We start from the raw sequence: 24987 nt of genomic DNA, 5'->3' as shown, positions 1-24987 counted from the left end.
CATATGGCAAGACGCTCCTCAGGGCGCGTATTGCTTGGGCCTCTCTCCTGGATGCCCTCTGTCAGACCGAGTGTTGACATGTGGCAAGACTCTCCTCGGGGCGCGTCTTGCTTGGGCTTCTCTCATGGAGGCCCTCTGTCAGACCCAGTGTTGGCATGTGGCAAGACGCTCCTCAAGGCGCGTCTTGGTTGGGCCTCTCTCCTGGAGGCGCTCAGTCAGACCCAGTGGTGACATATGGCAAGACGCTCCTCAGGGCGCGTATTGCTTGGGCCTCTCTCCTGGATGCCCTCTGTCAGACCGAGTGTTGACATGTGGCAAGACTCTCCTCGGGGCGCGTCTTGCTTGGGCTTCTCTCATGGAGGCCCTCAGTCAGACCCAGTGTTGACATGTGGCAAGACGCTCCTCGGGGCGTGTCTTGCTTGGGCCTCTCTCCTGGAGGCGCTCAGTCAGACCCAGTGTTGACATGTTGCAAGAGGCTCCTCGGGGCGCGTCTTGCTTGGGCCTCTCTCCTGGAGGCGCTCAAACAGACCGAGTAGTGACATGTGGCAAGACGCTCCTCGGGGCGCGTCTTGCTGGGGCTTCTCTCATGGAGGCACTCAGTCAGATCCAGTGTTGACATATGGCAAGACGCTCCTCGGGGCGCGTCTTGCTTGGACCTCTCTCCCTGAGGCGCTCAGTCAGACCGAGTAGTGACATGTGGCAAGACGCTCCTCGGGGCGCGTCTTGCTTGGACCTCTCTCCCTGAGGCGCTCAGTCAGACCCTGTGTTGACATTTGGCAAGACACTCCTCGGGGCGCGTCTTGCTTGGGCCTCTCTCCAGAAGGCCCTCAATCAGACCCAGTGTTGACGCGTGGCAAGACGCTCCTCGGGGCGCGTCTTGCTTGGGCCTCTCTCCTGGAGGCACTCAGTCAGACTGAGTAGTGACATGTGGCCTGACGCTCCTCGGGGCGCGTGTTGCTTGGGCCTCTCTCCTGGAGGCGCTCAGTCAGACCAAGTGGTGACATGTGGCAAGACACTCCTCGGGGCGCATCTTGCTTGGGCCTCTCTCCTAGAGGCCCTCTGTCAGACCCAGTGTTGACATGTGTGAGGACGCTCCTCGGGGCGCGTCTTGCTTTGAACTCTCTCCTGGAGGCGCTCAGTCAGACCGAGTGCTGACTTGTGGCAAGAAGCTCCTCGGGGCGCGTCTTGCTTGGGCTTCTCTCCTGGAGGACCTCAGTAAGACCCATTGTTGACATGTGGCAAGACGCTCCTCGGGGCGCGTCTTGCTTGGGCCTCTCTCCTGGAGGCGCTCAGTCAGACCGAGTGCTGACATGTGGCAAGACGCTCCTCGGGGCGCGTCTTGCTTGGGCTTCTCTCCTGGAGGCGCTCAGAAAGACCCAGTGTTGACATGTGACAAGACACTCCTCGGGGCACGTCTTGCTTGGGCCTCTCTCCTGGAGGCGCTCAGTCAGAACCAGAGGTGACATGTGGCAAGACGCTCCTCGGGGCGCGTCTTGCTTGGGCCTCTCTCCTGGAGGCCCTCTGTCATACCCAGTGTTGACATGTGGCAAGACGCTCCTCCGGGCGCATCTTGCTTGGGCCTCTCTCCTGGAGGCCCTCAGTCAGACCCATTGTTGACATGTGGCAAGACGCTCCTCGGGGCGCGTCTTGCTTGGGCCTCTCTCCTGGAGGCGCTCAATCAGACCGAGTGCTGACATAAGGCAAGACGCTCCTCGGGGCGCGTCTTGCTGGGGCCTCTCTCCTGGAGCCGCTCAATCAGACCCAGTGGTGACACGTGGAAAGACGCTCCTCGGGGCGCGTCTTGCTTGGGCCTCTCTCCTGGAGGCGCTCAGTCAGACCCAGTGTTGACACGTGGCAAGACGCTCCTCGGGGCGCGTCTTGCTTGGGCCTCTCTGCTGGAGGCGCTCAGTCAGACTCAGTGTTGGCATGTGGCGAGACACTCCTCGGGGCGCGTCTTGGTTGGGCCTCTCTCCTGGAGGCGCTCATTCAGACCCAGTGGTGACATGTGGCAAGACGCTCCTCGGGGCGCTCATTGCTTGGGCCTCTCTCCTGAATGCCCTCTGTCAGACCGAGTGTTGACATGTGGCAAGACTCTCCTCGGGGCGCGTCTTGCTTGGGCTTCTCTCATGGAGGCCCTCAGTCCGACCCAGTGTTGACATGTGTCAAGACGCTCCTCGGGGCGTGTCTTGCTTGGGCCTCTCTCCTGGAGGCGCTCAGTCAGACCCAGTGTTGACATGTGGCAAGACGCTCCTCTGGGCGCGTCTTGCTTGGGCTTCTCTCCTGGAGGCCCTCAGTCAGACCCATTGTTGACATGTGGCAGGACGCTCCTCGGGGCACGTCTTGCTTGGGCCTCTCTCCTGGAGGCGCTCAGTCAGACCGAGTAGTGACATTTGGCAAGACGCTCCTCGGGGCGCGTCTTGCTTGGGCCTCTCTCCTGGAGGCGCTCAGTCAGACCGAGTGCTGACATAAGGCAAGACGCTCCTCGGGGCGCGTCTTGCTGGGGCCTCTCTCCTTGAGGTGCTTAATCAGACCCAGTGGTGACACGTGGCAAGACGCACCTCTGGGCGGGTCTTGCTTGGGCCTCTCTCCTGGAGGAGCTCAGTCAGACCCAGTGGTGACACGTGGCAAGACGCTCCTCGAGGCGCATCTTGCTTGGGCCTCTCTCCTGGAGGCGCTAAGTCAGACCCAGTGCTGACACGTGGCAAGACGCTCCTCGGGGCGCGTCTTGCTTGGGCCTCTCTCCTGGAGGCGCTCAGTCAGACACAGTGTTGACATGTGGCAAGACACTCCTCGGGGCGCGTCTTGATTGGGTTTCCCTCATGGAGGCCCTCAGTAAGACCCATTGTTGACATGTGGAAAGAAGCTCCTCGGGGAGCGTCTTGCTTTGGCTTCTCTCCTGGAGGCCCTCAGTCAGACCCATTGTTGACATGTGGCAAGACGCTCCTCGAGGCGCGTATTGCTTGGGCCTCTCTCCTGGATGCCCTCTGTCAGACCCAGTTTTGACATGTGGCAAGACTCTCCTCGGGGCGCGTCTTGCTTGGGCTTCTCTCATGGAGGCCCTCAGTCAGACCCAGTGTTGACATGTGTCAAGACGCTCCTCGGGGCGTGTATTGCTTGGGCTTCTCTCCTGGAGGCCCTCAGTCAGACCCATTGTTGACATGTGGCAAGACGCTCCTCGGGGTACGTCTTGCTTGGGCCTCTCTCCTGGAGGCGCTCAGTCAGACCGAGTAGTGACATGTGGCAAGACGCTCCTCGGGGCGCGTCTTGCTTGGGCCTCTCTCCTGGAGGCGCTCAATTAGACCCAGTGTTGACATGTGGCAAGACGCTCCTCGGGGCGCGTCTTGCTTGGGCTTCTCTCCTGGAGGCCGTCAGTCAGACCCATTGTTGACATGTGGCAAGAAGCTCCTCGGGGCGCTTCTTGCTTGGGCCTCTCTCATGGAGGCCCTCAGTCAGACCCATTGTTGACATGTGGCAAGATGCTCCACGGGGCACGTCTTGCTTGGGCCTCTCTCCTGGAGGCGCTCAGTCAGACCGAGTAGTGACATGTGGCAAGACGCTCCTCGGGGCGCGTCACAGCGTCAACACTGAGTCTGACTGAGCGCCTCCAGGAGAGAAGCCCAAGCAAGACGCGCCCTGAGGAGCTTCTTGCCACATGTCAGCACTCGGTCTGACTGAGCGCCTCCAGGAGAGAGGCCAAAGCAAGACGCGCCCCGAGGAGCGTCTTGACACATGTCAACACTGGGTCTGACAGAGGGCCTCCATGAGAGAGGCCCAAGCAAGACGCGCCCCGAGGAGTGTCTTGCCACATGTCAACACTGGGTCTGACAGAGGGCCTCCAGGAGAGAGGCCCAAGCAAGAAGCGCCCCGAGGAGCGTCTTGCCACATGTCAACAATGGTTCTTACTGAGGGCCTCCGGGAGAGAAGTCCAAGCAAGACGCGCCCCGAGGAGCTTCTTGCCACATGTCAGCACTCGGTCTGACTGAGTGCCTCCAGGAGAGAGGCCAAAGCAAGACGCCCCCCGAGGAGCGTCTTGACACATGTCAACACTGGGTCTGACAGAGGGCCTCCATGAGAGAGGCCCTAGCAAGACGCGCCCCGAGGAGCGTCTTGCCACATGTCAACAATGGGTCTGACTGAGGGCCTCCAGGAGAGAAGCCAAAGCAAGACGCGCCCCGAGGAGCTTCTTTCCAGATGTCAACAATGGGTCTTACTGTGGGCCTCCATGAGAGAAGCCCAAGCAAGACGCGCCCCGAGGATTGTCTTGCCACATTTCAACACTGTGTCTGACTGAGCGCCTCCAGGAGAGAGGCCCAAGCAAGACGTGCCCCGAGGAGCGTCTTGCCACGTGTCAACACTGGGTCTGACTTAGCGCCTCCAGGAGAGAGGCCCAAGCAAGATAATACCCACACGTACAACACCCAAGAAAAAAAAAGATCTCGCTGTCTGTACTGGGTGTACTCTCAGTATTCGCAGTTGCTCAGGCCATGGTGGTACGCTCACATAACGCCTCTGAGATACGTCCCATCACACCACCTCCTACACTACTCGCGAAGGAGTATTCAACACCCCCTTTGTTCGAAGACAACCATTATAACGAGCACAGCACAACGCTTGCCGCACGCGAAGACAACATGCAGGAGACAACGCTACCACCTGTCGTGAGAACAACGGATTCGAGTGACAACGATCGCGACTATGACAAGCACATTACAGCACCCTCTGTGCACGAAGACCAGGTGCAGGAGACAACGCTACCACCTGTCGTGAGAAACAAGAGTTTGGTTAACAATGATCATAGTCGTGTCCCATTGTAAACTGGGCGTGCCATCGCACACATCGTACATGTGTGTTAACCCACCTGTATGCGACAGACTTTGTGTGTTGCATGACATCGAGATGTATTGACGTTTGTGTCAATACAGGACTCTCTAAGCTGGGAGCTGGACGATAACGACCCGTGCATGCGCCACACAAAAGGTAACTCGACTAACTACAAAACGCATATTGTGATGTAGAAAGTTGGCTCGACTGTTTGAATCAGCTGCAGCTGCGGTTTACTCACAAAGTGAATCGCACGCTTGTTAGAAGTACATTCGGAGCACTTAAAAAATACATTGCTCTCATCGAGTTCCGTCTCAGCGTTCACCGGCTGATGAGCAAGAGCGTGACATGGGATCGCCAGGAACTTACTTAAGGACAATCATCTCATTTGGCATTTACTCACGGACCCAAGAAACCAGTTCCGAAAAATGGTCGAGAATTATAACTTGTCTAATAGCAACTGGAAGATATGTTGCGTCATAAGCCTCTGATGGTTCACAAGGTGCACGGTCCACTCGAAATCCTAATGCTGTATTTGTAGTACATACACTAAGTCTTCTCTGTTGATGTCAGACTAGAGTTTTATTAGAGTTTTACTTTGCAACAATGGGATTCGAGCAATTGATGTGTATATTTTTAATAGTGCACAATGCTACTATTCCTAGGCTGAATGTACGACATGGCTCTTATGTATCATTATGTATCGTTTCCATTAAGTACAAATTTAAATAAAGTCCCTCTGTCCTCAGTGCTAGGTTGTGGGTTTAATACACATTATTATGATCAACCTGTTGAACAGTATAATAACAATATTCCTGTACAAGTCATTTAGTAATGAACAACCTCAGTTCTGTGAAAGAACATCATGTCTCTGATGTGTACACTGCAGGCCTGACCGGGGTTTGCACGCAAGGGCCTGTGTGTGTGTGTGTGTGTGTGTGTGTGTGTGTGTGTGTGTGTGTGTGTGTGTGTGTGTGTGTGTGTGTGTGTGTGTGTGTGTGTGAAACAAATAAAGATAAATATAGCTAGTGCGGCCACGAGCGGTCGTGCAGGGTAGAGGCTGCGCGAAAACGCCTCTAAAAACAAGCGCGTGCCCACGCCCGATCCGTGGAAGCACGTAGATCTAGCAAACGTACTAGCAGAAATCAACGATCGCACACGGGTCATTGAGTGTGAACAGGGTTCGTCTGCGTGTGTGGCATTGGGCAATCTAGCGGCAACTGTGTGGCCTGAAGGCGGAACCGGCTAACCCGTCGCCCTCACCATCGTTGCGCTTCGAGATGAACTATTGCTAAAGATGATCGTCCTCATCAACCACGGCGCTACCAGAGTAGCTCGTAACGAAGACCCTCTCCGCGACCTCGCGGCCAGTGTGCGCAGTGTACAGCAAATGACAAACGATGTTGGGAGCGATATATTGGAAAAACTTTGCACTGACGCGACGGTCGCCACTGCAGGTTGTGCGAGTCTCGCGCAAAGTGCCATATCAAACGTGCGCAAGCTAGTGACAAGCAACTTCACCAGATCCGTAGATTCTGCATACGATCGGATACGAATGAAAGTATCGAGAGATAACACCGACACAAGTTGCGCGACGGCGCTGGCTGCAGTCGCTACAACACTGGATTTATTAATCAACGTAATTGTGATCGTAATGGCGTTTCGAGTGTGCACCAGAAACTACAACCAGTACTACAGAAAACTGGCATGAGGGTCACGGTCTAACGTTATGTTGGTGTCTCGCATCGACCGTCGACGGCCGTTTGCCAGCGGCTGAAAATGGCAGTTGACGAAATGGAAACGCCGACCGTCGATAGTGCACTCTCGCAAGTTCCAACCGCACCATCTCAGGAGACAGACCACAGAGTCATATTAGCGGAGGGTAGATAGAAAATGCGCAAACCGCCGCAACCGCCCATATACATACTATACGAGTTCAACATAGAGTGGAGTAAGAAGTTACTACCGATTGTATTTCCAACGTGCAAGCAGCTGGTGTTTGACGCTTTACTTGAGTATCACAGAGGTTGCGATGTCCTGTGTTCCACGAGCGCATGGAAACAAGTGAACGAACTTCTACGGACCGTACTGTTGGGGTATGAGCGAGCTGTAAAATCAATACACGCTAGACACGCGGACTTTGCCGCGTTACTGGACACGCATATCGCCACAACAAAACCGGGTCAAGTGTTCGGGGCATCACCGCGCTCGACTATACACGTCTTGGCCTACCACGAGTACATGAGCCCACAGATCCTAAGTGAGGTAGAAGCCGTTGTGTCTACCCAACGCAAATTCAGCACAGCCGTGCGCGCTAAGACAAGTCCCTCTAGACTGCTGGAAATTTTGGAAACGTGGAAGGCTGGCGTGTACGCGCTTTCTACACATCTCAACGGTATGATCGCGATACTCTCGGCCGCACAACAAGTAATGGTCATGTGTTCGGAAGGTCTGATCAGGTCTGACATGACCGGTTGTCAATCGACGTCGAGCGTGCACTCACACACGGATATCCTGGCGTACAGTAAAGCGACGTCGACCTCTAAGCTCACGTTGATCGCCGATGTTTCAAAGGGCAATCGAGTGTGTTGGCTGACGAAAGCTATGGTGACCGACGGTCGCGTCGACTACAATGTGCCTCATTGCGACTGGAGAGGCGTATGTGATCCTTTGCAAATCGATAACACCACCGCGGTCGAGTGCGAAGTCACGGTCGGCGGCGTGTTGTCCTTACTGTTTCCCATACAATGTGACGGTCCGTTTCACGGACCGGTGTGTTACGACCCGACTAACGAAACGTACCAGGTGATAACATTGCATCCGCCCATTACAGCGGAGCGAGCGTTTTGCCACACTCCCAAACCAAGGTTAATAGTTGTAGCGCACGCCCTTTCGGACCTCGGTGCACGTGAAACACTGGCGTACACTCACAACATCACGCTCGAGACAGCTCAAGCGTTACGTGAAACAAAGGACGTGTTCAAATCCATAGAGAATATACGGTCTTTAGCGTATGCGTATATAAAGGAGGTCGATGACATTTACAGACCTGGCGGCGTGGGCACCACAGTAGAACAACAAGGTGCTCTCAAGCGCACACAGATACTGGCCGCATTATCACTCGCGATGTCTATCCTGACATGCCCGTTTCTGATTTCTATGTATATTAAATTATGACAAGAGCTACGGTGGTTACGATTACACTCTGACCACGTGCCTTAGTTTCTGCTAGTGACCTATAAATACATTTGCCCACTTGCTCTCACTGCCATTAAAGCGGCTGTACCCACACGTACAACACCCAAGAAAAAAAAAGATCTCGCTGTCTGTACTGGGTGTACTCTCAGTAGTCGCAGTTGCTCAGGCCATGGTGGTACGCTCACATAACGCCTCTGAGATACGTCCCATCACACCACCTCCTACACTACTCGCGAAGGAGTATTCAACACCCCCTTTGTACGAAGACAACCATTATAACGAGCACAGCACAACGCTTGCCGCACGTGAAGACAACATGCAGGAGACAACGCTACCACCTGTCGTGAGAACAACGGATTCGAGTGACAACGATCGCGACTATGACGAGCACATTACAGCACCCTCTGTGCACGAAGACCAGGTGCAGGAGACAACGCTAACACCTGTGGTGAGAAACAAGAGTTTGGTTAACAATGATCATCGTCGTGTCCCATTGTAAACTGGTCGTGCCATCGCACACATCGTACACGTGTGTTAACCCACCTGTATGCGACAGACTTTGTGTGTTGCATGACATCGAGATGTATTGACGTCTGTGTCAATACAGGACTCTCTATAAGCCGGGAGCTGGACGCTAACGACCCGTGCATGCGCCACACAAAAGGTATCATATATGTGCTAACCCACCTGTATGCGACAGACTTTGTGTGTTGCATGACATCGAGATGTATTGACGTCTGTGTCAATACAGGACTCTCTAAGCTGGGAGCTGGACGCTAACAACCCGTGCATGCGCCACACAAAAGGTATCGTACATGTGTTAACCCACCTGTATGCGACAGACTTTGTGTGTTGCATGACATCGAGATGTATCGACGTCTGTGTCAATACAGGACTCTCTAAGCTGAGAGCTGGACGATAACGACCCGTGCATGCGCCACACAAAAGGTAACTCGACTAACTACAAAACGCATATTGTGATGTAGAAAGTTGGCTCGACTGTTTGAATCAGCTGCAGCTTCGGTTTACTCACAAAGTGAATTGCACGCTTGTTAGAAGTACATTCGGAGCACTTAAAAAATACATCGCTCTCATCGAGTTCCGTCTCAGCGTTCACCGGCTGATGGGCAAGAGCGTGACATGGGATCGCCAGGAACTTACTTAAGGACTATCATCTCATTTGGCATTTACTCACGGACCCAAGAAACCAGTTCCGAAAAATCGTCAAGAATTATAACTTGTCTAATAGCAACTGGAAGATATGTTGCGTCATAAGCCTCTGATGGTTCACAAGGTTCACTGTCCACTCGAAATCCTAATGCTGTATTTGTAGTACATACTCTAAGTCTTCTCTGTTGATGTCGGACTAGAGTTTTATTAGAGTTTTACTTTGCAACAATGGGATTCGAGCAATTGATGTGTATATTTTTAATAGTGCACAATGCTGCTATTCCTAGGCTGAATGTACGACATGGCTCTTATGTATCATTATGTATCGTTTCCATTAAGTACTAATGGCATTTACTCACGGACCCAAGAAACCAGTTCCGAAAAATGGTCGAGAATTATAACTTGTTTAATAGCAACTGGAAGATATGTTGCCTCATAAGCCTCTGATGGTTCACAAGGTGCACGGTCCACTCTAAATCCTAATGCTGTATTTGTAGTACATACACTAAGTCTTCTCTGTTGATGTCAGACTAGAGTTTTATTAGAGTTTTACTTTGCAACAATGGGATTCGAGCAATTGATGTGTATATTTTTAATAGTGCACAATGCTACTATTCCTAGGCTGAATGTGTGACATGGCTCTTATGTATCATTATGTATCGTTTCCATTAAGTACTAATTTAAATAAAGTCCCTCTGTCCTCAGTGCTAGGTTGTGGGTTTAAGTGGCAAGACGCTCCTCGGGGCGCATATTGCTTGGGCCTCTCTCCTGGATGCCCTCTGTCAGACCGAGTGTTGACATGTGGCAAGACTCTCCTCGGGGCGCGTCTTGCTTGGGCTTCTCTCATGGAGGCCGTCAGTCAGACCCAGTGTTGACATGTGTCAAGACGCTCCTCGGGGCGTGTCTTGCTTGGGCCTCTCTCCTGGAGGCGCTCAGTCAGACCCAGTGTTGACATGTGGCAAGACGCTCCTCGGGGCGCGTCTTGCTTGGGCTTCTCTCCTGGAGGCCCTCAGTCAGACCCATTGTTGACATGTGGCAAGACGCTCCTCGGGGCACGTCTTGCTTGGGCCTCTCTCCTGGAGGCGCTCAAACAGACCGAGTAGTGACATGTGGCAAGACGCTCCGCTGGGCGCGTCTTGCTGGGGCTTCTCTCATGGAGGCACTCAGTCAGACCCAGTGTTGACATGTGGCAAGACGCTCCTCGGGGCGCGTCTTGCTTGGACCTCTCTCCCTGAGGCGCTCAGTAAGACCGAGTAGTGACATGTGGCAAGACGCTCCTCGGGGCGCGTCTTGCTTGGGCCTCTCTCATGGAGGCCCTCTGTCAGACCCAGTGTTGACATGTGTCAAGACGCTCCTCGGGGGGCGTCTTGCTTTGTCCTCTCTCCTGGAGGCACTCAGTCAGACCGAGTGCTGACATGTGGCAAGAAGCTCTTCGTGGCGCGTCTTGCTTGGACTTCTCTCCCGGAGGCCCTCAGTAAGAACCATTGTTGACATGTGGCAAGACGCTCCTCGGGACGCGTCTTGCTTGGGCCTCTCTCCAGAAGGCCCTCAATCAGACCCAGTGTTGACACGTGGCAAGACGCTCCTCGGGGCGCGTCTTGCTTGGGCCTCTCTCCTGGAGGCGCTCAGTCAGACTGAGTAGTGACATGTGGCCTGACGCTCCTCGGGGCGCGTGTTGCTTGGGCCTCTCTCCTGAAGGCGCTCAGTCAGACCAAGTGGTGACATGTGGCAAGACAATCCTCGGGGCGCATCTTGCTTGGGCCTCTCTCCTGGAGGCCCTCTGTCAGACCCAGTGTTGACATGTGGCAAGACACTCCTCGGGGCGCGTCTTGCTTGGGCCTCTCTCATGGAGGCCCTCTGTCAGACCCAGTGTTGACATGTGTCAAGACGCTCCTCGGGGCACGTCTTGCTTTGGCCTCTCTCCTGGAGGCGCTCAGTCAGACCGAGTGCTGACATGTGGCAAGAAGCTCCTCGGGGCGCGTCTTGCTTGGGCGTCTCTCCTGGAGGCCCTCAGTAATTCCCATTGTTGACATGTGGCAACACGCTCCTCGGGGCGCGTCTTGCTTGGGCCTCTCTCCTGGAGGCGCTCAGTCAGACTGAGTAGTGACATGTGGCCTGACGCTCCTCGGGGCGCGTGTTGCTTGGGCCTCTCTCCTGGAGGCGCTCAGTCAGACCAAGTGGTGACATGTGGCAAGACACTCCTCGGGGCGCGTCTTGCTTGGGCCTCTCTCCTGGAGGCCCTCTGTCATACCCAGTGTTGACATGTGTCAAGACGCTCCTCGGGGCGCTTCTTGCTTGGGCTTCTCTCCTGGAGGCCCTCAGTCAGACCCATATTTGGCATATGGCAAGACGCTCCTCGGGGGCGTGTCTTGCTTGGGCCTCTCTCCTGGAGGCGCTCAGTCTGACTGAGTAGTGACATGTGGCCTGACTATCCTCGGGGCACGTCTTGCTTGGGCCTCTCTCCTGGAGGCGCTCAGTCAGACCCAGTGGTGACATGTGGCAAGACACTCCTCGGGGCGCGTCTTGCTTGGGCCTCTCTCCAGGAGGCCCTCTGTCAGACCCAGTGTTGACATGTGTCAAGAAGCTCCTCGGGGCGCGTCTTGCTTGGGCTTCTCTCCTGGAGGCCCACAGTCAGACCCAGTGTTGTCATGTGGCAAGACGCTCCTCAGGGCGCGTCTTGGTTGGGCCTCTCTCCTGGAGGCGCTCAGTCAGACCCAGTGGTGACATGTGGCAAGACGCTCCTCGGGGCGCGTATTGCTTGGGCCTCTCTCCTGGATGCTCTCTGTCAGACCGAGTGTTGACATGTGGCAAGACTCTCCTCGGGGCGCGTCTCTCTTGGGCTTCTCTCATGGAGGCCCTCAGTCAGACCCAGTGTTGACATGTGTCAAGACGCTCCTCGGGGCGTGTCTTGCTTGGGCCTCTCTCCGAGAGGCGCTCAGTCAGACCCAGTGTTGACATGTGGCAAGACGCTCCTCGGGGCGCGTCTTGCTTGGGCTTCTCTCCTGGAGGCCCTCAGTCAGACCCATTGTTGACATGTGGCAAGACGCTCCTCGGGGCACGTCTTGCTTGGGCTTCTCTCCTGGAGGCGCTCAAACAGACCGAGTAGTGACATGTGGCAAGACGCTCCTCGGTGCGCGTCTTGCTGGGGCTTCTCTCATGGAGGCCCTCTGTCAGACCCAGTGTTGACATGTGTCAAGACGCTCCTCGGGGCGCGTCTTGCTTTGGCCTCTCTCCTGGAGGGCCTCTGTCAGACCCAGTGTTGACATGTTTCAAGACGCTCCTCGGGGCGCGTCTTGCTTGGGCTTCTCTCCTGGAGGCCCTCAGTCATACCCATTGTTGACATGTGGCAAGACGCTCCTCGGTAAGCGTCTTGCTTTGGCCTCTCTCCTGGAGGCGCTCAGTCAGACCGAGTGCTGAAATGTGGCAAGACGCTCCTCGGGCCGCGTGTTGCTTGGGCTTCTCTCCTGGAGGCCCTCAGTCAGACCCATTGTTGACATGTTGCAAGACGCTCCTTTGGGCGCGTCTTACTTGGGCCTCTCTCCTGGAGGCGCTCAGTCAGACCGAGTGCTGACATGTGGAAAGACGCTCCTCGGGGCGCGTCTTGCTTGGGCTTCTCTCCTGGAGGCGCTCAGAAAGACCCAGTGTTGACATGTGACAAGACGCTCCTCGGGGCGCGTCTTGCTTGGGCCTCTCTCCTGGAGGCACTCAGTCAGACCCAGTGGTGACATGTGGCAAGACACTCCTCGGGGCGCGTATTGCTTGGGCCTCTCTCCTGGATGCTCTCTGTCAGACCGAGTGTTGACATGTGGCAAGACTCTCCTCGGGGTGCGTCTCTCTTGGGCTTCTCTCATGGAGGCCCTCAGTCAGACCCAGTGTTGACATGATTCAAGACGCTCCTCGGGGCGTGTCTTGCTTGGGCCTCTCTCCTAGAGGCGCTCAGTCAGACCCAGTGTTGACATGTGGCAAGACGCTCCTCGGGGCACGTCTTGCTTGGGCTTCTCTCCTGGAGGCCCTCAGTCAGACCCATTGTTGACATGTGGCAAGACGCTCCTCGGGGCGCGTCTTGCTGGGGCTTCTCTCATGGAGGCACTCAGTCAGACCCAGTGTTGACATGTGGCAAGACACTCCTCGGGGCGCGTCTTGCTTGGACCTCTCTCCCTGAGGCGCTCTGTCAGACCTAGTGTTGACATTTGGCAAGACACTCCTCGGGGCGCGTCTTGCTTGGGCCTCTCTCATGGAGGCCCTCTGTCAGACCCAGTGTTGACATGTGTCAAGACGCTCCTCGGGTGGCGTCTTGCTTTGGCCTCTCTCCTGGAGGCGCTCAGTCAGACCGAGTGCTGACATGTGGCAAGAAGCTCCTCGGGGCGCGTCTTGCTTGGGCTTCTCTGCTGGAGGCCCTCAGTAAGAACCATTGTTGACATGTGGCAAGACGCTCCTCGGGGCGCGTCTTGCTTGGGCCTCTCTCCTGGAGGCCCTCAATCAGACCCAGTGTTGACACGTGGCAAGACGCTCCTCGGGGCGCGTCTTGCTTGGGCCTCTCTCCTGGAGGCGCTCAGTCAGACTGAGTAGTGACATGTGGCCTGACGCTCCTCGGGGCGCGTGTTGCTTGGGCCTCTCTCCTGGAGGCGCTCAGTCAGACCAAGTGGTGACATGTGGCAAGACACTCCTCGGGGCGCGTCTTGCATGGGCCTCTCTCCTGGAGGCCCTCTGTCAGACACAGTGTTGACATGTGGCAAGACACTCCTCGGGGCGCGTTTTGCTTGGGCCTCTCTCATGGAGGCCCTCTGTCAGACCCAGTGTTGACATGTGTCAAGACGCTCCTCGGGGCGCGTCTTGCTTTGGCCTCTCTCCTGGAGGCGCTCAGTCAGACCGAGTGCTGACATGTGGCAAGAAGCTCCTCGGGGCGCGTCTTGCTTGGGCTTCTCTCCTGGAGGCCCTCAGTAAGACCCATTGTTGACATGTGGCAAGACGCTCCTCGGGGCTCGTCTTGCTTGGGCCTCTCTCCTGGAGGCGCTCAGTCAGACTGAGTAGTGACATGTGGCCTGACGCTCCTCGGGGCGCGTCTTGCTTGGGCCTCTCTCCTGGAGGCGCTCAGTCAGACCCAGTGGTGACATGTGGCAAGACACTCCTCGGGGCACGTCTTGCTTGGGCCTCTCTCCTGGAGGCCCTCTGTCAGACCCAGTGTTGACATGTGTCAAGACGCTCCTCGGGGCGCGTCTTGCTTGGGCTTCTCTCCTGGAGGCCCTCAGTCAGACCCATTATTGACATGTGGCAAGACGCTCCTCGGGGCGCGTCTTGCTTCGGCCTCTCTCCTGGAGGCGCTCAGTCAGAACCAGAGGTGACATGTGGCAAGACGCTCCTCGGGGCGCGTCTTGCTTGGGCCTCTCTCCTGGAGGCCCTCTTTCAGACCCAGTGTTGACATGTGGCAAGACGCTCCTCCGGGCTCATCTTGCTTGGGCCTCTCTCCTGGAGGCCCTCAGTCAGACCCATTGTTGACATGTGGCAAGACGCTCCTCGGGGCGCGTCTTGCTTGGGCCTCTCTCCTGGAGGCGCTCAGTCAGACCGAGTGCTGACATAAGGCAAGACGCTCCTCGGGGCGCGTCTTGCTGGGGCCTCTCTCCTGGAGGCGCTCAGTCAGACCCAGTGCTGACATGTGGCAAGACGCTCCTCGGGGCGCGTCTTGCTTTGGCCTCTCTCCTGGAGGCGCTCAGTCAGACTGAGTAGTGACATGTGGCCTGACGCTCCTCGGGGCGCGTCTTGCTTGGGCCTCTCTCCTGGAGGCGCTCAGTCAGACCCAGTGGTGACATGTGGCAAGACACTCCTCGGGGCGCGTCTTGCTTGGGCCTCTCTCCTGGAGGCCCTCTGTCAGACCCAGTGTTGACATGTGTCAAGACGCTCCTCGGGGCGCGTCTTGCTTGGGCCTCTCTCCTGGAGGCGCTCAGTCAGACCCAGTGGTGATACGTGGGAAGACGCTCCTCGGGGCGCGTCTTGCTTGGCCCTCTCTCCTGGAGGCGCTCAGTCAGACCCAGTGTTGACACGTGGCAAGACGCTCCTCGGGGCGCGTCTTGCTTGGGCTTCTCTCATGGAGGCCCTCAGTCCGACCCAGTGTTGACATGTGTCAAGACGCTCCTCGGGGCGTGTCCTGCTTGGGCCTCTCTCCTGGAGGCGCTCAGTCAGACCCAGTGCTGACATGTGGTAGGACGCTCCTCCAGGTGCGTCTTGCTTGGGCCTCTCTCCTGGAGGCGCTCAGTCAGACCCAGTGTTCACATGTGGCAAGACTCTCCTCGGGGCGCGTCTTGCTTGGGCCTCTCTCCTGGAGGCGCTCAGTCAGACCGAGTGCTGACATGTGGCAAGACGCTCCTCGGGGCCCAAGCAAGACGTGCCCCGAGGAGCGTCTTGCCACATGTCAACAATGGGTCTGACTGAGGGCCTCCAGGAGAGAAGCCCAAGCAAGAAGCGCCCCGAGGAGCGTCTTGCCACATGTCAACACTGGGTCTGACTGAGCGCCTCCAGGAGAGAGGACCAAGCAAGACATGCCCCGAGGAGCGTCGTGACACATGTAAACACTGGGTCTGACTGAGGGCCTCCAAGAGAGAAGCCCAAGCAAGACGCGCCCCGAGGAGAGTCTTGCCACATGTCAACACTGGGTCTGACAGAGGGCATCCAGGATAGAGGCCCAAGCAATACGCGCCCCGAGGAGCTTCTTGCCACATGTCAGCACTCGGTCTGACTGAGCGCCTACAGGAGAGAGGCCCAAGCAAGACGCGCCCCGAGGAGAGTCTTGCCACATGTGAACACTGGGTCTGACTGAGCGCCTCCAGGAGAGAGGCCCAAGCAAGACGCGCCTGGAGGAGCGTCTTTCCACATGTCAGCACTGGGTCTGACTGAGCGCCTCCAGGAGAGAGGCCCAAGCAGGACACGCCCCGAGGAGCGTCTTGACACATGTCAACACTGGGTCGGACTGAGGGCCTCCATGAGATAAGCCCAAGCAAAACGCGCCCCGAGGAGAGTCTTGCCACATGTCAACACTCGGTCTGACAGAGGGCATTCAGGAGAGAGGCCCAAGCAAAACGCGCCCCGAGGAGCGTCTTTCCACGTGTCACCACTGGGTCTGACTGAGCGCCTCCAGGAGAGAGGCCCAAGCAAGACGCACCCCGAGGAGCGTCTTGCCACATGTGAACACTCGGTCTGACTGAGCGCCTCCAGGAGAGAGGCCCCAGCAAGACGCGCCCCGAGGAGCATCTTGCCACATGTCAACACTGGGTCTGACTGAGAACCTCCAGGAGAGAGGCCCAAGCAAGACGCGCCCCGAGGAGCGTCTTGCAACATGTCAACACTGGGTCTGACTGAGCGCCTCCAGGAGAGAGGCCCAAGCAAGACGCTCCCCGAGGAGCGTCTTGTCACATGTCACTACTCGGTCTGACGGAGCACCTCCAGGAGAGAGGCCCAAGCAAGACGTGCCCCGAGGAGCGTCTTGCCTCATGTCAACAATGGGTCTGACTGAGGGCCTCCAGGAGAGAAGCCCAAGCAAGAAGCGCCCCGAGGAGCGTCTTGCCACATGTCAACACTGGGTCTGACTGAGCGCCTCCAGGAGAGAGGCCCAAGCAAGACACGCCCCGAGGAGCGTCGTGACACATGTAAACACTGGGTCTGACTGAGGGCCTCCATGAGAGAAGCCCAAGCAAGACGCGCCCCGAGGAGAGTCTTGCCACATGTCAACACTGGGTCTGACAGAGGGCATCCAGGATAGAGGCCCAAGCAATACGCGCCCCGAGGAGCGTCTTGCCACATGTCAGCACTCGGTCTGACTGAGCGCCTCCAGGAGAGAGGCCCAAGCAAGACGTGCCCCGAGGAGGGTCTTGCCACATGTGAACACTGGGTCTGACTGAGCGCCTCCAGGAGAGAGGCCCAAGCAGGACACGCCCCGAGGAGCGTCTTGACACATGTCAACACTGGGTCAGACTGAGGGCCTCCATGAGAGAAGCCCAAGCAAAACGCGCCCCGAGGAGAGTCTTGCCACATGTCAACACTCGGTCTGACAGAGGGCATTCAGGAGAGAGGCCCAAGCAATACGCGCCCCGAGGAGCGTCTTTCCACGTGTCACCACTGGGTCTGAATGAGCGCCTCCAGGAGAGAGGCCCAAGCAAGACGCACCCCGAGGAGCGTCTTGCCACATGTGAACACTGGGTCTGACTGAGCGCCTCCAGGAGAGAGGCCCAAGCAAGACGCGCCCGGAGGAGCGTCTTGCCACATGTCAGCACTCGGTCTGACTGAGCGCCTCCAGGAGAGAGGCCCAAGCAAGACGCGCCCCGAGGAGCATCTTGACACATGTCTCCTCTGGGTCTGACTGAGCGCCTCCAGGAGAGAGGCCCAAGCAAGACGTGCCCCGAGGAGCGTCTTGCCACATGTCAACACTGGGTCTGACTGAGTGCCTCCATCAGAGAAGCCCCAGCAAGACGCGCCCCGAGGAGCATCTTGCCACATGTCAACACTGGGTCTGACTCAGAACCTCCAGGAGAGAGGCCCAAGCAAGACGCGCCCCGAGGAGCGTCTTGTCACATGTCACTACTCGGTCTGACTGAGCGCCTCCAGGAGAGAGGCCCAAGCAAGACACGCCCCGAGGAGCGTCTTGACACATGTCAACACTGGGTCTGACTGAGGGTCTCCATGAGAGAAGCCCAAGCAAGACGCGCCCCGAGGAGAGTCTTGCCACATGTCAACACTGGGTCTGACAGAGGGCATCCAGGAGAGAGGCCCAAGCAAGACGCGCCCCGAGGAGCGTCTTGCCACATGTCAACAATGGGTCTGACTGAGGGCCTCCAGGAGAGAATCCCAAGCAAGACGCGCCCCGAGGAGCTTCTTGCCACATGTCAGCACTCGGTCTGACTGAGCGCCTCCAGGAGAGAGGCCCAAGCAAGACGCGCCCCGAGGAGCGTCTTGCCACGTGTCACCACTGGGTCTGACTGAGCTCCTCCAGGAGAGAGGCCCAAGCAAGACGCGCCCCGAGGAGCGTCTTTCCACGTGTCACCACTGGGTCTGATTGAGCACCTCCAGGAGAGAGGCCCCAGCAAGACGCGCCCCGAGGAGCGTCTTGCCTTATGTCAGCACTCGGTCTGACTGAGCGCCTCCAGGAGAGAGGTCCAAGCAAGACGCGCCCCGAGGAGCGTCTTGCCACATGTCACTACTCGGTCAGACTGAGCGCCTCCAGGAGAGAGGCCCAAGCAAGACGTGCCCCGAGGAGCGTCTTGCCACATGTCAACAATGGGTCGGACTGAGGGCCTCCAGGAGAGAAGCCCAAGCAAGACGCGCCCCGAGGAGCGTCTTGCCACATGTCAACACTGGGTCTAACTGAGGGCCTCCAGGAGAGAAGCCCAAGCAAGACGCGCCCCGAGGAGCGTCTTGCCACATGTCAGCACTCGGTCTGACTGAGCGCCTCCAGGAGAGAGGCCCAAATAAGACGCACCCCGAGGAGCGTCTTGCCACATGTCAACAATGGGTCTGACTGAGGGCCTCCAGGAGAGAGGCCCAAGCAAGACGCGCCCCGAGGAGAGTCTTGCCACATGTGAACACTGGGTCTGACTGAGCGCCTCCAGGAGAGAGGCCCAAGCAATACGCGCCTGGAGGAGCGTCTTGCCACATGTCAGCACTGGGTCTGACTGAGCGCCTCCAGGAGAGAGGCCCAAGCAGGACCAGCCCAGAGGAGCGTCTTGACACATGTCAACACTGGGTCGGACTGAGGGCCTCCATGAGAGAAGCCCAAGCAAGACGCGCCCCGAGGAGAGTCTTGCCACATGTCAACACTCGGTCTGACAGAGGGCATTCAGGAGAGAGGCCCAAGCAATACGCGCCCCGAGGAGCGTCTTGCCACATGTCACCACTGGGTCTGAATGAGCGCCTCCAGGAAAGAGGCCCAACCAAGACGCGCCCCGAGGAGCGTCTTGCCACATGCCAACACTGGGTCTGACTGAGCGCCTCCAGGAGAGAGGCCCAAGCAAGACGCGCCCCGAGGAGCGTCTTGCCACGTGTCAACACTGGGTCTGACTGAGCGCCTCCAGGAGAGAGGGCCAAGCAAGACGCGCCCCGAGGAGCGTCTTCCCACGTGTCACCACTGGGTCTGACTGAGCGCCTCCAGGAGAGAGGCCCAAGCAAGACGCGCCCCGAGGAGCGTCTTGACACATGTCAACACTGGGTCTGACAGAGGGCCTCCAGGAGAGAGGCCCAAGCAAGATGCGCCCCGAGGAGTGTCTTGCCACATGTCACCACTGGGTCTGACTGAGCGCCTCCAGGAGAGAGGCCCAAGCAAGACGCGCCCCGAGGAGCGTCAGGCCACATGTCACTACTCAGTCTGACTGAGCGCCTCCAGGAGAGAGGCCAAAGCAAGACGCGCCCCGAGGAGCGTCTTGCCACATGTCAGCACTGGGTCTGACTGAGCGCCTCCAGGAGAGAGGCCCCAGCAAGACGCGCCCCAAGGAGCGTCTCGCCTTATGTCAGCACTCGGTCTGACTGAGCTTCTCCAGGAGAGAGGCCCAAGCAAGACGCGCCCCGAGGAGCGTCTTGCCACATGTCAACAATGGGTCTGACTGAGGGCCTCCAGGAGAGAGGCCCAAGCAAGATGAGCCCGGAGGAGCGTCTTGCCACATGTCAACACTGGGTCTGAAAGAGGGCCTCCAGGAGAGAGGCCCAAGCAAGACGCGCCCCGAGGAGCGTCTTGCCACATGTCACCTCTGGTTCTGACTGAGCGCCTGCAGGAGAGAGGCCCAAGCAAGACGCGCCCCGAGGAGCGTCTTGCCACATGTCAATAATGGGTCTGACTGAGGGCCTCCAGGAGAGAAGCCCAAGCAAGACGCGCCCCGAGGAGCGTCTTGACACATGTCAACACTGGGTCTGACTGAGGGCCTCCAGGAGAGAGGCCCAAGCAAGACGTGCCCCGAGGAGTGTCTTGCCACATGTCACCACTGGGTCTGACTGAGCGCCTCCAGGAGAGAGGCCGAAGCAACACGCGCCCCGAGGAGCGTCAGGCCACATGTCACTACTCAGTCTGACTGAGCGCCTCCAGGAGAGAGGCCCAAGCAAGACGCGCCCCGAGGAGCGTCTTGCCACATGTCAACAATGGGTCTTACTGAGGGCCTCCAGGAGAGAAGCCCAAGCAAGACGCGCCCCGAGGAGCTTCTTGCCACATGTCAGCACTCGGTCTGACTGAGCGCCTCCAGGAGAGAGGCCAAAGCAAGACGCGCCCCGAGGAGCGTCTTGACACATGTCAACACTGGGTCTGACAGAGGGCCTCCATGAGAGAGGCCCAAGCAAAACGCGCCCTGAGGAGTGTCTTGCCACATGTCAACACTGGGTCTGACAGAGGGCCTCCAGGAGAGAGGCCCAAGCAAGACGCGCCCCGAGGAGTGTCTTGCCACATGTCACCACTTGGTCTGACTGAGCGCCTCCAGGAGAGAGGCCCAAGCAACACGCGCCCCGAGGAGCGTCAGGCCACATGTCACTACTCAGTCTGACTGAGCGCCTCCAGGAGAGAGGCCCAAGCAAGACGCGCCCCGAGGAGCGTCTTGCCACGTGTCAACACTGGGTCTGATTGAGGGCCTTCTGGAGAGAGGCCCAAGCAAGACGCGCCCCGAGGAGCGTCTTGCCACATGTCAACAATGGTTCTTACTGAGGGCCTCCAGCAGAGAAGCCCAAGCAAGACGCGCCCCGAGGAGCTTCTTGCCACATGTCAGCACTCGGTCTGACTGAGCGCCTCCAGGAGAGAGGCCAAAGCAAGACGCCCCCCGAGGAGCGTCTTGACACATGTCAACACTGGGTCTGACAGAGGGCCTCCATGAGAGAGGCCCAAGCAAGACGCGCCCCGAGGAGTGTCTTGCCAAATGTCAACACTAGGTCTGACAGAGCGCCTCAGGGAGAGAGGTCCAAGCAAGACGCGCCCCGAGGAGTGTCTTGCCACATGTCAACACTGGGTCTGACTGAGTGCCTCCATGAGAGAAGCCCCAGCAAGACGCGCCCCGAGGAGCGTCTTGCCACATGTCACTACTCGGTCTGTTTGAGCGCCTCCAGGAGAGAAGCCCAAGCAAGACGTGCCCCGAGGAGCGTCTTGCCACATGTACACAATGGGTCTGACTGAGGGCCTCCAGGAGAGAAGCCCAAGCAAGACGCGCCCCGAGGAGCGTCTTGCCACATGTCAACACTGGGTCTGACTGAGCGCCTCTAGGAGAGAGGCCCAAGCAAGACACGCCCCGAGGAGCGTCTTGACACATGTCAACACTGGGTCTGACTGAGGGCCTCCATGAGAGAAGCCCAAGAGAGACGCGCCCCGAGGAGAGTCTTGCCACATGTCAACACTCGGTCTGACAGAGAGCATCCAGGAGAGAAGCCCAAGCAATGCGCGCCCCGAGGAGTGTCTTGCCACATGTCACCACTGGGTCTGACTGAGCGCCTCCAGGAGAGAGGCCCAAGCAAGACGCGCCCCGAGGAGCGTCTTGTCACATGTCAACACTGGGTCTTTCTGAGCGCCTCCAGGAGAGAAGCCCAAGCAAGACGCACCCCGAGGAGCGTCTTTCCACATGTCAGCACTCGGTCTGACTGAGCGCCTCCAGGAGAGAGGCCCAAGTAAGACTCGCCCAAAGGAGCGTCTTGCAACATGTCAACAATGGGTCTGACTGAGGGCCTCCAGGAGAGAAGCCCAAGCAACACGCGGCCCGAGGAGCGTCTTGCCACATTTCAGCACTCGGTCTGACTGAGCGCCTCCAGGAGAGAGGCCAAAGCAAGACGCTTCCCGAGGAGCGTCTTGCCACATGTCAACAATGGGTATGACTGAGGGCCTCCAGGAGAGAAGCCCAAGCAAGACGCGCCCCGAGGAGCGTCTTGAAACATGTCAACACTGGGTCTGACAGAGGGCCTCCAGGAGAGAGGCCAAAGCAAGACGCGCCCCGAGGAGCGTCTTGACACATGTCAACACTGGGTCTGACAGAGGGCCTCCATGAGAGAGGTCCAAGCAAGACGCGCCCCGAGGAGTGTCTTGCCACATGTCAACACTGGGTCTGACTGAGTGCCTCCATGAGAGAAGCCCCAGCAAGACGCGCCCCGAGGAGCGTCTTGCCACATGTCACTACTCGGTCTGTTTGAGCGCCTCCAGGAGAGAAGCCCAAGCAAGACGTGCCCCGAGGAGCGTCTTGCCACATGTCAACAATGGGTCTGACTGAGGGCCTCCAGGAGAGAAGCCCAAGCAAGACGCGGCCCGAGGAGCGTCTTGCCACATGTCAACACTGGGTCTGACTGAGCGCCTCTCTGAGAGAGGCCCAAGCAAGACACGCCCCGAGGAGCGTCTTGACACATGTCAACACTGGGTCTGACTGAGGGCCTCCATGAGAGAAGCCCAAGAGAGACGCGCCCCGAGGAGAGTCTTGCCACATGTCAACACTCGGTCTGACAGAGAGCATCCAGGAGAGAGTCCCAAGCAATACGCGCCCCGAGGAGCGTCTTGCCACATGTCACCACTGGGTCTGACTGAGCGCCTCCAGGAGAGAGGCCCAACCAAGACGCGCCCTGAGGAGCGTCTTGCCACATGCCAACACTGGGTCTGACTGTGGGCCCCCAGGAGAGAAGCCCAAGCAAGACGCGCCCCGAGGAGCGTCTTGACACATGTCAACACTGGGTCTGCCAGAGGGCCTCCATGAGACAGGCCCAAGCAAGACGCGCCCCGAGGAGTGTCTTGCCACATGTCACCACTGGGTCTGACTGAGCGCCTCCAGGAGAGAGGCCCAAGCAAGACGCGCCCCGAGGAGAGTCTTGCCACATGTGAACACTGGGTCTGACTGAGCGCCTCCAGGAGAGAGGCCCAAGCAATACGCGCCTGGAGGAGCGTCTTGCCACATGTCAGCACTGGGTCTGACTGAGCGCCTCCAGGAGAGAGGCCCAAGCAGGACCAGCCCAGAGGAGCGTCTTGACACATGTCAACACTGGGTCGGACTGAGGGCCTCCATGAGAGAAGCCCAAGCAAGACGCGCCCCGAGGAGAGTCTTGCCACATGTCAACACTCGGTCTGACAGAGGGCATTCAGGAGAGAGGCCCAAGCAATACGCGCCCCGAGGAGCGTCTTGCCACATGTCACCACTGGGTCTGAATGAGCGCCTCCAGGAAAGAGGCCCAACCAAGACGCGCCCCGAGGAGCGTCTTGCCACATGCCAACACTGGGTCTGACTGAGCGCCTCCAGGAGAGAGGCCCAAGCAAGACGCGCCCCGAGGAGCGTCTTGCCACGTGTCAACACTGGGTCTGACTGAGCGCCTCCAGGAGAGAGGGCCAAGCAAGACGCGCCCCGAGGAGCGTCTTCCCACGTGTCACCACTGGGTCTGACTGAGCGCCTCCAGGAGAGAGGCCCAAGCAAGACGCGCCCCGAGGAGCGTCTTGACACATGTCAACACTGGGTCTGACAGAGGGCCTCCAGGAGAGAGGCCCAAGCAAGATGCGCCCCGAGGAGTGTCTTGCCACATGTCACCACTGGGTCTGACTGAGCGCCTCCAGGAGAGAGGCCCAAGCAAGACGCGCCCCGAGGAGCGTCAGGCCACATGTCACTACTCAGTCTGACTGAGCGCCTCCAGGAGAGAGGCCAAAGCAAGACGCGCCCCGAGGAGCGTCTTGCCACATGTCAGCACTGGGTCTGACTGAGCGCCTCCAGGAGAGAGGCCCCAGCAAGACGCGCCCCAAGGAGCGTCTCGCCTTATGTCAGCACTCGGTCTGACTGAGCTTCTCCAGGAGAGAGGCCCAAGCAAGACGCGCCCCGAGGAGCGTCTTGCCACATGTCAACAATGGGTCTGACTGAGGGCCTCCAGGAGAGAGGCCCAAGCAAGATGAGCCCGGAGGAGCGTCTTGCCACATGTCAACACTGGGTCTGAAAGAGGGCCTCCAGGAGAGAGGCCCAAGCAAGACGCGCCCCGAGGAGCGTCTTGCCACATGTCACCTCTGGTTCTGACTGAGCGCCTGCAGGAGAGAGGCCCAAGCAAGACGCGCCCCGAGGAGCGTCTTGCCACATGTCAATAATGGGTCTGACTGAGGGCCTCCAGGAGAGAAGCCCAAGCAAGACGCGCCCCGAGGAGCGTCTTGACACATGTCAACACTGGGTCTGACTGAGGGCCTCCAGGAGAGAGGCCCAAGCAAGACGTGCCCCGAGGAGTGTCTTGCCACATGTCACCACTGGGTCTGACTGAGCGCCTCCAGGAGAGAGGCCGAAGCAACACGCGCCCCGAGGAGCGTCAGGCCACATGTCACTACTCAGTCTGACTGAGCGCCTCCAGGAGAGAGGCCCAAGCAAGACGCGCCCCGAGGAGCGTCTTGCCACATGTCAACAATGGGTCTTACTGAGGGCCTCCAGGAGAGAAGCCCAAGCAAGACGCGCCCCGAGGAGCTTCTTGCCACATGTCAGCACTCGGTCTGACTGAGCGCCTCCAGGAGAGAGGCCAAAGCAAGACGCGCCCCGAGGAGCGTCTTGACACATGTCAACACTGGGTCTGACAGAGGGCCTCCATGAGAGAGGCCCAAGCAAAACGCGCCCTGAGGAGTGTCTTGCCACATGTCAACACTGGGTCTGACAGAGGGCCTCCAGGAGAGAGGCCCAAGCAAGACGCGCCCCGAGGAGTGTCTTGCCACATGTCACCACTTGGTCTGACTGAGCGCCTCCAGGAGAGAGGCCCAAGCAACACGCGCCCCGAGGAGCGTCAGGCCACATGTCACTACTCAGTCTGACTGAGCGCCTCCAGGAGAGAGGCCCAAGCAAGACGCGCCCCGAGGAGCGTCTTGCCACG

This window comes from Nothobranchius furzeri, chromosome 4, assembly GCF_043380555.1.
Source record: "Nothobranchius furzeri strain GRZ-AD chromosome 4, NfurGRZ-RIMD1, whole genome shotgun sequence".
Classification (NCBI taxonomy): domain Eukaryota; kingdom Metazoa; phylum Chordata; class Actinopteri; order Cyprinodontiformes; family Nothobranchiidae; genus Nothobranchius; species Nothobranchius furzeri.
This window is presented reverse-complemented; position numbering follows the sequence as displayed.